The sequence below is a fragment of the Vidua chalybeata genome, chromosome Z (genome assembly GCF_026979565.1).
Source record: "Vidua chalybeata isolate OUT-0048 chromosome Z, bVidCha1 merged haplotype, whole genome shotgun sequence".
Lineage (NCBI taxonomy): Eukaryota > Metazoa > Chordata > Aves > Passeriformes > Viduidae > Vidua > Vidua chalybeata.
Genome location: NC_071570.1, coordinates 1,780,694 through 1,793,647, shown reverse-complemented (window position 1 = coordinate 1,793,647; position 12,954 = coordinate 1,780,694). Strand labels below are relative to the sequence as shown.

Below are 12,954 nucleotides of genomic sequence, written 5' to 3'. Positions count from 1 at the left end.
CTGGACTTCAGCCTGCTGAGCTGGCGGAGGTCACCATGCTCCTGCCCACCCTTTTCTCGGCTTCCCTTTGATCACAGGCTCACCACAGAGCAAGGCAACCTAAAAACAAAGGCCCCAAAGGGATCCATATTTCAAACTTGCCAGTGGCTTCTGACTCGTGCCCCTGTGCCAAGGCACAACAGGCTCTACAGAAGGGCTCATCTCCGTGGCAGTCATGGAGTTCATCTCTTGCCAGTTAGCTTGAGGTCCCTACATTTGCTAATGCTGATTTGGTTACTGACATCAGAGTTGATCAAGCATGCAAATCTTCAGGTCTCACACTAGACAAAGCCTGGAGAAAGGAGAAGGCTGGAGCAGATAAATATGTAAAAATAGGATTTCTTTATTAAAATGGGAAAAGAAAAAGTGGGGGGTGTGGTAAGAAGTAAACTTTTCTCCTTCCTCCTAACCTCCTCTGATGTGTGCTCTTAAACACAATGCACTGAGCGGGCTCCCACAGCACTGGAAAGGCTCCTGCCACCAGGAACAGAGTCCAAGAGGTCCCACAGCACAAAGGCCACCTTGCAGACTGGTAGATATTGTGCCCACTAGAGAGAAGGTCTGCAAAAAGCAGCAACAGCAGGTTGAAAGGCTTCACTTTTCAGTTTTCTTCAGTTTTTTTCTCAAAATCAGTAACTCATAAGGCTACTTAGGTCTTGACTGGCAGGTCAAAGGGGAAAATTCTACCCTTTCTACTCTTCTCAGGTAATTCCCCACCTGCAGAGCTGTCCCCAGCACTGGGGTCCCCAACATAGGAAGGACGTGGAGCTGCTGGAGCCAGCCCAGAGGAGGCCCGGAGCTGCTGCCAGGGCTGGAGCCCCTCTGCTCTGGAGCCAGCCTGGCAGAGCTGGGGCTGTTCAGCTGCACAAGAGAAGGCTCCAGGGAGAGCTCAGAGCCCCTGCCAGGGCCTCAAGGGGCTCCAGGAGAGCTGCACAGGGACTGGGGACAAGGCCTGCAGGGACAGCACACAGGCAATGGCTTCCACTGCCAGAGGGCAGGCACAGGTGGGAGATTGGGAACTGGGAATTGCTGGCTGGGAGGGTGGGCAGGCCCTGGCACAGGGTGCCCAGAGCAGCTGTGGCTGCCCCTGGATCCCTGGAAGTGTCCAAGGCCAGGGGGGACAGGGCTTGGAGCAGCCTGGGACAGTGGAAGGTGTCCTTGCCCATGGCAGGAGATGGGATTGGATGACCTTTAAGGTCCCTTCCAGCCCAAACCATTCTAAAAACTTCTAGAGCATCATGCACCCCAGAACCCAAAGGAGACCATTTCTCTTGGCTGGCAAAGGCAACAGCTTTCAGACAAACCACAGAGCTGCTGATTTTGCCCACTGAAAGACATAAATAAAATGTCCACATTATGTCCATCAGGGTATCCAATAGTTTCTGATAGGGTTCACGCTATCTGTGGACCCAAAATTTCCCTGCAGCTACAAGCAGAAGAATTTTGCATTTAGGGTCCTGAACCATGGTGCAGCTTTGTTATTAAACAGCTGACACTACCCTGAAGCCTGAGTGCAGCGTTTTATGTGCATGTGAGAGTTTACAGAGCATTTGTGTGTCATTTCTGATGAATGGCGCTGCATAAATGTTAGCTCTTCAACCCATTGCTCTCGCAAATACTATTTCTTCTCTTATTTATTTGTATTGCTGTAATTCATTCAGGTGCCAACCATGACTGAGGCTGTACCATCAATATGCAGCCTGACAGCAGCAGCAAGAGACAACAGCAGCTCTACAGATCAGACAGGAGAACAGGAAGCATCCTGCCTGGTGTTGGTGGTTGTAAAGGCAGGGAATGTCCTCAAATCCCAAGGGAAACCCCAGCAAAGCAAACGGAACTCTGAGGCACAGAGCACCTGTCTAAGTGTTCAACCAGAAGAGGCATATAGGCCCCATCTGTGGCATAACACGGGGCCACCGTGTCCTCTTTCAAATGGAGGTGTGTGCCACCAAAACACCTAGACCACGAGGAACTACAAGCCAGCAGCTCAGGCCTCTGCAAAGCCAGTCCCAGATCAAAGAACCACAGAATTCCTTTTTGAAGACTGGAAAAGCTCTCTAAAATTGAGTCCTTCTGTTTCCCCAGCACTGGCAAGCCCTCTAACCCATTGTCTCCAGGTGCCACATCCACATGGCTTGTAAATCCCTCCAGGGATGGGGACTCCACCACTGCCCTGGGCAGACCATGTCAACATTTGCCAATACTTTCCATGGAGAAATTTTCACTAATATGGAATCTAAACTGCCCTGATGGAACTCGAGGCCATCTCATCTTGTCCCTGTGGCTTGTCCTAGCTGTGACAGCCTCCCCAGCTGCCCTGGAGACCTGCCTTCCTACAGGAGCAATAAACACATGCCCCAGTGCTGGTTTGTATGGACCAGCAGGATGAGATGCTATCAGCCCACAGCTCTCCTCTGCTCCAAAAGCACCCCGAGGCAGCGTGCAAGCCCTGCTGCTGGGGAGCAGTGCAGCAGCTGGATTTGCAATACCCTAGCTCTGGCCTGGCAAGGTGTGGCCCTGATGAAGCCAGCACAATGTCCAGAAGCAGGCTGACGTAGTCCACCAGCACCCCTGGGGATGTGGGCTAGCTCATGCCAGCCACTGTGCCACCTCCTGTGTCCATGCCAGATGTTCATCCCATGAAGCACCTGCATGTGGACATCCACCAAGCTGCTGCCACACCTGAGAAAGTGTCACCAGGGTGGGCAGGACCTCCAAGGCATGAACGTCTGCCAACATCCCAGTGCTGCTCCCTAGGAATTGTACCACAGACTGCAACAGCAGCAGAGGTGGCTCCTGGCTGTCCTTGCCACCTGGACAGGCAGTGCCACCCCGCCCTTTCAGCTCTTTCTTCTGAGCCCTGCTCTTGGAGCATCTCCCTTTGGTGCTGGAGAGCTGCTGGAGAAGGAGGCAGCAGCCTGGCAAGGACCACCATGCCCCACCCGCCTGCTCCTTGCTCCTCCAAAAAAAACCCACGCAAAGACTTTTCAACCAACCAGGTTACGTAAATAAGCAAGGCATCTCGCAGTGACAGTAATGGAGAAACTAATGTCTCAGTAAATAAATGAAACAGATTAATGAGAAGAGTGACTGTTGTTTCTTTGAGCTGGTTGTGGTGAGATAAAAGGCAGAGCAAGACCCGGATCCCTTTTCATAGGAGTGCTGTAAAATGAGTGGCACAGACTCAGCTGAGCTGAAAATACAGGGCAGGACACACTTTTCCCTCCAAACACACCCAATACTTCCTTCTCTGCCCTTCTTTTTCTCTCCCATACCCGCTCTGGAAAAGCCAAACTTCATTCATAACAGAACCAAACTATTTCCTTTTTTATTCTAATATTTCCTTGGTTTTTTTAATAGGCAACCATCTGGGAGTGGGGGAGTAGAAAGGAAGCCCTGAAGCTTTTCAGACACAATAAATAAATTATATAAAAAAAAAAAGAAGTATGATTAAAACCAAAAAGCATAAACAAACAAGCCATGTTACCCAGAATAATGACTTCAGGGAAAAGCGCCAAAAAAATTGTATAAGCTTCTGGAGCATGGCAAGAGAAGAGAAGAGAGGAGAACAGAAAGTCCTCACTGCTGAGGAGAATGTGCCACTGCAATGGGACCGAGGCTGGGACTACAGGGATGCCCTGGGCAAGCCAGGAAGGGGAAGGGTTTCACACAGACTTAGATCCAAAATTTGTCTTGAGGCACCTGATTTTGATAACTGCAAAGCCCCATTCTAGGAACGCTCAGACCTTTTCAGATTTTTTTTTCAATTTTTTTTTCAATTTTTTTTTTCATTTTTGCAAATTTTAATTGCATCTTCCCCTCTCTGGTGAGACCCCTCCTGGAGTCAAGCTTGGGAATCCTCAGCATATGAAGGATGTAGAGCTGCTGGAGCCAGTCCATAGGAGGCCCTGGAGCTGCTGCCAGGGCTGGAGCCCCTCTGCTCTGGAGCCAGCCTGGCAGAGCTGGGGCTGTTCAGCTGCACAAGAGAAGGCTCCAGGGAGAGCTCAGAGCCCCTGCCAGGGCCTCAAGGGGCTCCAGGAGAGCTGCACAGGGACTGGGGACAAGGCATGCAGGGACAGCACACAGGCAATGGCTTCCACTGCCAGAGGGCAGGCACAGATGGGATATTGGGAACTGGGAATTGCTGGCTGGGAGGGTGGGCAGGCCCTGGCCCAGGGTGCCCAGAGCAGCTGTGGCTGCCCCTGGATCCCTGGAAGTGTTCAAGGACAGGATAGATGGGCCTTGGAGTAACCAGGTGTAGTTGAAGATGGCCCTGCTCATGAGGCTCCCTCGGGCCCACTTCTCAAGCTTGTCCAGGTCCCTCTGGATGGCATTCCATCACTCAGGCACGTCAACCACACTCAGCTCGGTGTCATCTGCAAATACAAACCCCTCTGAGCTATTCTTGTTCGACAGCTCCATCATTTTCGGCAGCAGCACGCCGTATACTGCAGGGATGACAAACTAGGGGCACACAGAGTGGATGGCATTACCCAGAACAAATCTGATTTCTTTCTGGCAAGCAGGCAGCACAGAGCACCCATTGCTCCTGTCCTAGCAGGGAAGCATTTTGGGGGGGTTTACTTCGCACTCAGGGGTCTCCAGCCTGATGCAGTGCATTAAAAGTAACAGGGTGCCTCATGAAAGCTGTGGTGAGGAGGAGAGGGACAGTGTGCAGCACTGAGACAGGGCTAGCAGAAAATGGGACAGCACAGGCAGCCATGCTCCTGAGATACTGACACTGCAGCAGAGAAGATAAATGACTGGCCCAAGGCCACGCAGCCAGGCAGTGTCCCCTCTACATGACTTTCAATCCCCGCTCCAGCACAGGACTGCTGAGGGATCCTTCAACAAAATGCTATATTGGCTTTGAAATCGTGAGATTTATTTTACACCTGAACACGCTTACACATAGAAATGTACTTTTTTTTCCTGCCTTTTTCTCTTGCCTCTACTCAGATGCACCCAAGCACATCTTAAAACCTCTCTGAATAACCAGAAAAAGTAAAAACTTTGTATTTCCCCACAAAAGGAGAACTCATAGGGGTTAACTTGACTCCAGGAGCTGGGGCTTCACAGTGAAGCAGGATGCTGCCAGCAGTCCCACCTGGCAAATCAGTGCCTGTATTTACAATTGTACGCCCGGAGACTCTGCAAATATTTCCTAGAAGCTATAAACCCCATCCCAACAATTGCAACGGGAGCGGGGATAAATTAGCTGAAGCCTGTCACTTGGTGAAGTCACGCTGGAGGAGATCCATCCAGGTAATCCATCTTTCTGCTGTGTTATACAATGACACAGTAATGGCCAGCCCAGAGGGATTTCCTTCAGGAAAACTCAACTGTTACTAAAATGGTAAGTTAATACCAAGCAAGAACTCAGCCGTCATTAGACCGAAGGATAGACATGACAGGGAATAAAATATTACAGTCTCCATTCAAATATTTTCATTTACAAGAGCACAAATAAATAGACCTATCTGTAGGCTGCAAAGAGAGGAGGTTGGGATTAAAGGAGAAAAGAAAAAAAGACCTGCACACATCGATTCCGTCTTTGCCATTTTTCCTAATAAATAGCCTGGCACGGCCGTGCTGATGGGTAGCTGGGGTGGGGGAGGGCACGCTGCCCAGCTCTCACAGGGACACAGGACACAAATCTGAGCTCAGGCTCTGCCCTTTTGTGTTGATTAAAAAAAAAAAAAAAAAAACCCAGCCCTAAGAAGAAAGGAAGAAAGCAAGAAAAGTTATGTGGCTAATAAAGGGCTCTATTGTGCCATCAATTTTTTAAGCTTTAATGATTTCGGGAGGAAGTTCAGCTCAGCAATCAATAGCACAATATGGGCAGGAGGGCTCGGAGGAAATTCAGCGCCGGAGCTGCGGCGAGGGCTGGCGGAAAGGGGGGCTCGGAGGAAGGGGGTTCCCCTCCTTCAGCGGGCAGGGGGGCTCCCAGGACCCCGTGCAGGGACCCTGTCCCCATCCCGTTCAGCCCGCTGGGTGTGAGCTCCCTCTCCCGCTGCACAGCGCGTGCAGCCAGGGGACAGCGGGGACATCTGTGGATGCCACACGGCTGCCGCCACGGCAAGGGAGCTGGAAAAGCACCCACGCCAGCTGGGATGCTCGCTCCACGCCTGACGGGACTGAGCACATCCCAGGGACGCTCGCAGCACACCAGGGACAGCCCAGGGACCATCACCCCACACTCACCCCACGCTGAGCACATCCCAGGGATCATCACCCCACACTCCCCACCCCACACTGAGCACATCCCAGGGATCATCACCCCACACTGAGCATATCCCAGAAATTACCACACTCCCCACACCGGGACTGAGCATATCCCACGGATGGCCGCCCCACACCGGGCACATCCCAAGGATAAACACCCCGCACTGAGCGTATCCCAGAAATGATCACCCCACACTCCCCGAATCTGGGTTTAGCATATCCCAGAGATGCTCACCCCACACCATGCCCATCCCCGGGATGCTCACCCCACACTCCCCACACCCGGACTGTGCCCATCCCAGGGACGCTCCCCTCCAGGCCCACCTGTCCCTGAGCCCCACAGCCCGGGGCACACGGACAGCCTCCCCCCACACCCCCGTGCTCCGGGAAGCGCCGCTGCTGCCCGCAGCAGCAGACGTACCGCATCGCCGAGTCTCGGTGCTGCCGCCGGGATGCGGGGCTGTCCGGGGGATGGTCCTGCGCCAGGCAAACCTAAGAGACACGGTGACACAGCGTGAGGCTCTCCAGCATCAGCGGGGACAGCGCCTCGCCCGAGGTGTCACCCTGGACAGGAGCCACAGCCGCCTCCCAGTTCTCACAGGCACGGGCAGCAGCTGGGTAAAAGCCAGGCTAAAAACCCACAGGGGGCTTCCCAGCAGCGGGAGGGGATCCCGAGCCGTCAGGTCCCTGCGAGGGGCAGAGGAGAAAGGATGGGATGAGGTAGGACGGGACGGGATCACCCCGCGCATCCCGTCCTTCACTGCAAGGAAAAGCCGATCCTGTAAGTTGATCCTGAACGTCAGGGAGCGCTTCGCGGAGTGGGACCGCACCGGCTGCACCGCGAGCCCCCGCAGGCAGCAGCAGCAAGTCGGGCGAAAGTTTTGCCGCGATCCAGGGGATAATGATAAAAATTACGAGTAGCGATTAATCGGGGGGGGGGGGGGGGGGGCGGGAATTAATAATAACAATTAGTCAATAAAAACTGGAGAAGAAGAACGGGGGGAATGTCCGACCTGGGAGCCAGGAGCGCCGGTGACAGCCTCTGCGTGATGCTGCCGCAGCTCGGGGACCCAGCGGGAGGACCGGGCACGGTCCCCTGGCACCGGGAGGGACGGAGGGAGGGACGGGAGGGGAGGGGAGATGAAGGGGGGGGCGGGTGGGGGGGGGCGGCGGGGCTGGGGATGGAGGGACCCCCTCGGTTCACCGTGAAGGCAGCGGCTCCCGCCCGGCAATTCCGGCGGGGAGGAAACAGAGCGTTATTTTTAAAGAGCAAACAAAACAGAAAATAAATAAATAAATAAATAAATAAATAAATAAATAAATAAATATCATAACTTACCGTCCAAAACGAATCAGCAGGGAGGGATCCGCGGGCAGCGCAGCGGGGCGAGCATCGCCCCCGCCGCGGGACGGGGACCGCACGGGACGGGGCGGGGGGCGGGGCAGCTCGGCGCACCTCCAGGGGGCAGCGGCGGCGGGTGGCGGCGGACACGGCACCGCGCCGGGGACCGCGGCACCGCCCGCCCCGTCCGGCGGCGCTGGCCCGCGGCTGCGGGCGGCTCGGCGGCGGTGGCGAGCCAAGGGCCCGGATGTCGCTGGCCCCGCGCCGGGGGGGCCACACGGGCCGCGGGCGGCGGGGGCGGGGGGGGGGGCGCGGGGGTTCCCGCCCGCCCCGTCGGGGCGCCGGGCGCTGCCACGTGGGACCGCCGCGGCGGGGGGGGCGCCCCTCCCTTCTCGCTCTCTGTCTCAACCCTCCCGCCTCCCCTCTCTGGTCCCCCCCCCCCCCCCGCCCCCCTCCCCACCCCCGCCGGGTTTGACAGGTCCACGCGACCAAACAAACCGCGGCGGACGGGCGGGCGGCGCGGCCAATGGGAGCGCGCGGCGGGGAGGATCAGCCAATGGGAGCGCGCGGGGGGCGGGACCGCCTGAGGGGAGCGCGGCGGAGGCTCCGCCCCCTCCCCTCCCGGGTCAGAGCGCCGCCCGCTGCCCTCAGGGTGCGGGGCTGGGATCACAGAGACGGGGAATGGCCCGGGTGGGAATGGGCCCGAGAGATCGTCCACTCCCACCTCCTGACATGGACAGGAGCACCTTCCACTAGACCAGCTTGCTCCAAGCCTCGTCCGTTCTGGCCCTGGGCACTTCAGGGATGGGGCAGTCGCAGTTTCTCTGGGAAGCCTGTGCCAGGCCCTCACCACCAGCATCCTCAAGCCCTTCTCCCAGAGCTGCTCTTCATCGCCAGACTGGATTGATCCCACGGGTCACCTCGCCTCAAGTGCTGCTGCAGCTCTTGGGCTTGTTAAACCTCAGAGGTTCCCATGGCCCGGCTTGTTTGCTGTTTGATGATTCCAGATGGACAAACCCTAGCATGGGGATAAAGGGAAAGCCAATACATGGAGCAGAGTGGCACTCCAGCATCATCACCCTGCTGCGAGACCCCTGGCCCGTGTCGCAGGGAAGGGCTTGATGAAGTGGAGCACAGCTGATGGCGTTGCCCTGGTCCTGCAGGGATCCAGCAGCTCTGGATCCTCTCTGCATCCCCTTCCTAATTGCCTCACTCTGCCTAACTTCTCCAGCGAGAAAGAAAGCTTCTTGACATGCCTGGTTTCCATTTTCATGTGGATCACAAGCTTCAGGTGCCACCAGGTGCCCGGTGTGTTGCTAGACAATCATCCCTCAAGCCAGCCTGACAAAACCTGCAGATCATCCTTTATCACTCCTCAGCCTTTCAAGGATTACGTGAGGCAAAAAAATATGATTTGCAGGGAAAATAGACAAAGAACGCACCTAAATCCAGGAAATCCATGAAATTTGGATATCAAGCAGCCCCCTTTATATCTTTATATGTCTAATGATCTTGGTCCCAAAACTGGTATTCTAAAAGACACTAAAAGACACCATTTTTTTTTTTCTTTTTAATGGTTTTCCTTGGCAGGGTGTTTTGGAAATTTGGGATTTTGACTTCCCTTTTTTTTTTTTTTTTTTTTTTTAAGTCAGACCTTGCCAACAATCACAATTTGTTTTTATTTCATCTGCTATCCTACCCTGTCATCAGGCTCCCGTGCTTTCTTCGCACTGGGTCCCTGAGTGCAGTCAGCACGATGCTGAGTCACAGAAGAACATTGTCAGCTTAAACTCTGAGCAGTGAGGCTTCACCCTCAATATCAGCTACTCAGGGAGAGCTGTGTGCATTTAGAAAATTTCCAGCATATTTGCACTCCTATTTTTTGGGATTCTCATCAAATGTTTCCAGTGAAACACCATTTTAGGATCTTCCTTTAGGGTTTGTTGTTCTGCAGTCTGTCTGTTTCAGGTGGAGGAGCCCAGCACAGCAATCCAGCCTGGGATCTCTGCTCTAATAACCAGTAAAACCATTGCTAAAAGCTGATCCAGACTGGGACCTGATTCTGAGTGCCTTAATTAGTCGAAAGTCCCCAGCTTTAGTCAAAATCCATCACTAGTAATGTGTTTTTAGATCTAAAGGGAAGGTTTAAATTAGGAACAGTAGGAGCAGCTGCTGTGAGTTTGCTGGTAGAGGAATGTGTGTTCCTAACAAAAAGCAGAGGCGGGTTTGGGATCTTTTTCATCCAGACGAAGCATGACATCCAGCTAGAAAGTTCTCCATGAGGGGCAGAAGGGATATTCTGCCCCTCTCTGCCTCCTAGGAAACACTCCTAAGCTTCATCTCATTCTCTAGATCCAAACTTAGCACCTGCTTATCTTTAAAACAACAAGCTTGTGTAAAGCACGCCGACAGGAGCAACGCGATGGTGCTGCCTGATCTCCCCTCTGCATCCCCTGCCTTCAAAAACACACCGAGGTGGAATCAAGCATCCGAACCCACTGCAGCCAAAAGCACCGTGGAGAGAGTGAGTGACACAAGACTGACATGTACTAAGGATTCCCTCGTGCCTTTGTCTGGCAAACACTCACCAGCACAGCAGGCAAGAGGCTGGCAGGGGTGGGAGCTTTGGATGGAGGTGTCGCGAGGCAGAAGGTGACGCTTGTGGTTGTTTTCTCCTCCTGCCCAGCCACAGGCAAACTTGAGATGGGATGAAACCAGGGAAGATCTCAGCGTGAGATCGGAAATGGATGAAATAGAAATATAATTTTTCCTGCTCCACTTAGCATTTAGTTGTTTTTCAGAGTCCTGAGTGCATTAATTGGTATTAATTACCCTGACCAACTTCATCTCCACCCATGCACCTACCACTCATTAGTCCAGAGGCTCTAATTAGGCTCTGGGCACTTTCCTGAGCTGTGTTGTTGTAGCACTTCGTTGTTGTCCTACCTGGCGTTCTATGTCTTGGGTGAGCATCATACCCATGTTGCCACCTTGTTTGCAGTCCTGCCCCTGCTGTTTCCAAGTGGATCCTGGATCCAGTTCATGCTCTCACCTTGCTTGGGATGCTTGGTAGTTCCTTTTTACCAGAACCTGGCCCTGACGTTCCTCTTCAGATCCAGTGAGACGAGATCCCTGCCTGTGGTCATCCATGGCTCTTGGCTCACCTTAGCATGGCAGGAAGGATCACTGAACCTGAGTGCCCCACAGCACCGGGGAACCATAAGCACACTGTTCCTAGACCATATTCCCTTCCCAGCTCTCCAAGGCACGCCTGGCGGTCTTGTGTCTGTAGGACTTAGCTTCCAGGGTCAGGAAGATGTGGGCACCCCTCTCTTACTGCCATGTTTGTTCCACTTGTACTTAAGGAGGTCTGTGGTCAAGTACTCTCAGGAATTTCCCAACAGATTTCTGATGCATCAAGTTTATCCCCTCCCGAGAGCAGTAACTCAGCTCTGCTAGAAATGGCTCAACTCCGGCACCCGCTTGTAATGTAATTGAGTGTGGAAATTGGCAGGAGAGGTAGGGAGCTACCTCATCTTCATGCACATAATCAATAGCAAATCATTACTTAAAAAGTAAAGTGGTTGATGGTGTTTCTGTAGGGCAAGACATGCCCTGCATTTTCAGTCTTTGATTCATACTGCTTAGCATGCCATGAGATGGGGCTCGGTGAGTGACTCACATTGTAAAAGCTCTCCAGTTAGCTCCTGGTGCTCCCTCTCAGCAAGTGTGTCATGATTGCTTCAGCATGTCTGTGTCTGTTCTCCATCCCAGTTCCCAAAGCCTTCAAGGCCCTTTTAGGGATTTCCCTAAGTCCAGACGCTGGAGGGGTAGCACCAAAGCACGCATGGGGCTCTTGCCAGGATCAAGGCACTCTCACTCTGGATTAGGTCCAGCCTGCATGAAGCAGAGCATGATACAGCTCAGTCCACCTGACACTTGGATGGCTGAGGGAGCTGGAAAGGGTCTTGGCCTGGAGAAGAGGAGGCTCGGGGGCGACCTTGTGGCTCTGCACAGCTCCTAACAGGAGGGGACAGCCGAGAGGGTCGGGCTCTGCTCCCAGGGAGCAGGGACAGGAGGAGAGGGAATGGCCTCAAGTTGCACCAGGAGAAGTTTAGATTGAGTATTAGGGAAAATTTCTTCACTGGAAGGATTTCCCAGACTTGGCACAGCTGCCCAGGGCTGTGATGGCATCCCTGTCCCTGGAGGAATTTAAAAGCTGTGTGGATGTGGCACCTGGGGACATGGGTCAGTGGTGGCCTTGGCAGTGCTGGGGGAATGGTTGTACTCCGTGGTCTTGGAGGTTGCTTCCAACCTGAATGATTCTGTGATCTCTGATAGGAAACCCATGGCTTAGAGAGCACAACTGTGGCAGCCTACTCCATCTTGCAGGAGAAAGGAACCTTGCTCCTGACTTCCACCACAGGTATGGGAGAAGAAGATGGCATGCTGAAAGTGTGTTCTCTGTGTTAGTATTGTCTCTTCCATTGCAGATGCACCTTGGTGCTTCCAAACTGTCAGCCTTCCTAAACATGAGCTGCCCATCCAGGTGCTCCTGCTCCAGGGAGGGATTCAGCCAAGGAATCCAATCATCCTTCCCTTACCATTGCAAGTTGTTTGCTGTACTTCCATAACCTTGTCACTGATTTTGGTCTGCAGCTGCCCCTTCAAGAAGTGACAAAGCTTGGCAGGATCCTTTATTTATACACTGAGGATGCAGGGAGTGTTCCTTCACTGTTGCTTCCTGTTCTCTCCTTGCACTGACAGCCAACTGACTCTGCTTTGATTCCCTGGAGCTACACCGGGGTTTCTGTAAGTTTGGGTGTGTCCTTGGACAAGAGGTGGGAATTGGGAGACCCTGGAACCAGGCTGCTTTGGCTGAGAAGAGGACAGCACAGAGGAAGGACAGCAACTTACTTGAGGCTTGCAAGATCTCCAGCCAACAATGGCCTAAGCTACCCTCTCTGGGTTTGCAGTAGAAGTGCTGGCATGTGACCATATCACAGAATCACAGGGTAGTTTGGGCTGAGAGGGACCTTAAAGAGGTCATCTCATTCACACCCATGTCCCATGGGCAGGGACACCTTCCATTATCCCAGGTTGCTCCAAGCCCTGTCCAACCTGGCCTTGGGCGCTTCCAGGGATGGGGCAGCCACAGCTGATCTAGGCAACCTGTGCCTGTGTCTCACCTCCCTCAAAGTCAGGAATTTCTTCCGAATATCTAATATAAACCTCCAGTCGTTAGGACCATTAATCCTCCTGAGGACTCTGCTCATTTCCTCTGGACTCCTAAACCGAAAGCAGCGACAGAATTCCAGCTGAGCTCCGGGGGGAGCGTGAAGGGTTAC

General features: G+C 53.6%; 1 protein-coding gene across 4 annotated transcripts in view; it reads right to left on the bottom strand.

Annotated features, from left to right (window-relative positions):
• The window catches only part of ZBTB7C (zinc finger and BTB domain containing 7C), a 149,109-nt gene extending 141,374 nt beyond the window's left edge, over positions 1-7,735 (bottom strand). Inside the window, exons 1-3 of one of the 4 annotated variants that reach the window (XR_008428486.1) lie at positions 7,604-7,735; positions 6,686-6,756; positions 4,049-4,415 (exon numbers count right to left, since the gene is read on the bottom strand). The gene's annotated coding sequence lies outside the window, so the exon portion shown is untranslated. Of the gene's footprint in view, positions 1-4,048; positions 4,416-6,685; positions 6,757-6,863; positions 6,883-7,277; positions 7,323-7,603 lie in introns of those variants that run through there. The other 3 variants (XM_053931647.1, XM_053931649.1, XM_053931650.1) reach the window with 3 other exon arrangements.
• Between the last annotated feature and the right edge of the window lie 5,219 nt (positions 7,736-12,954).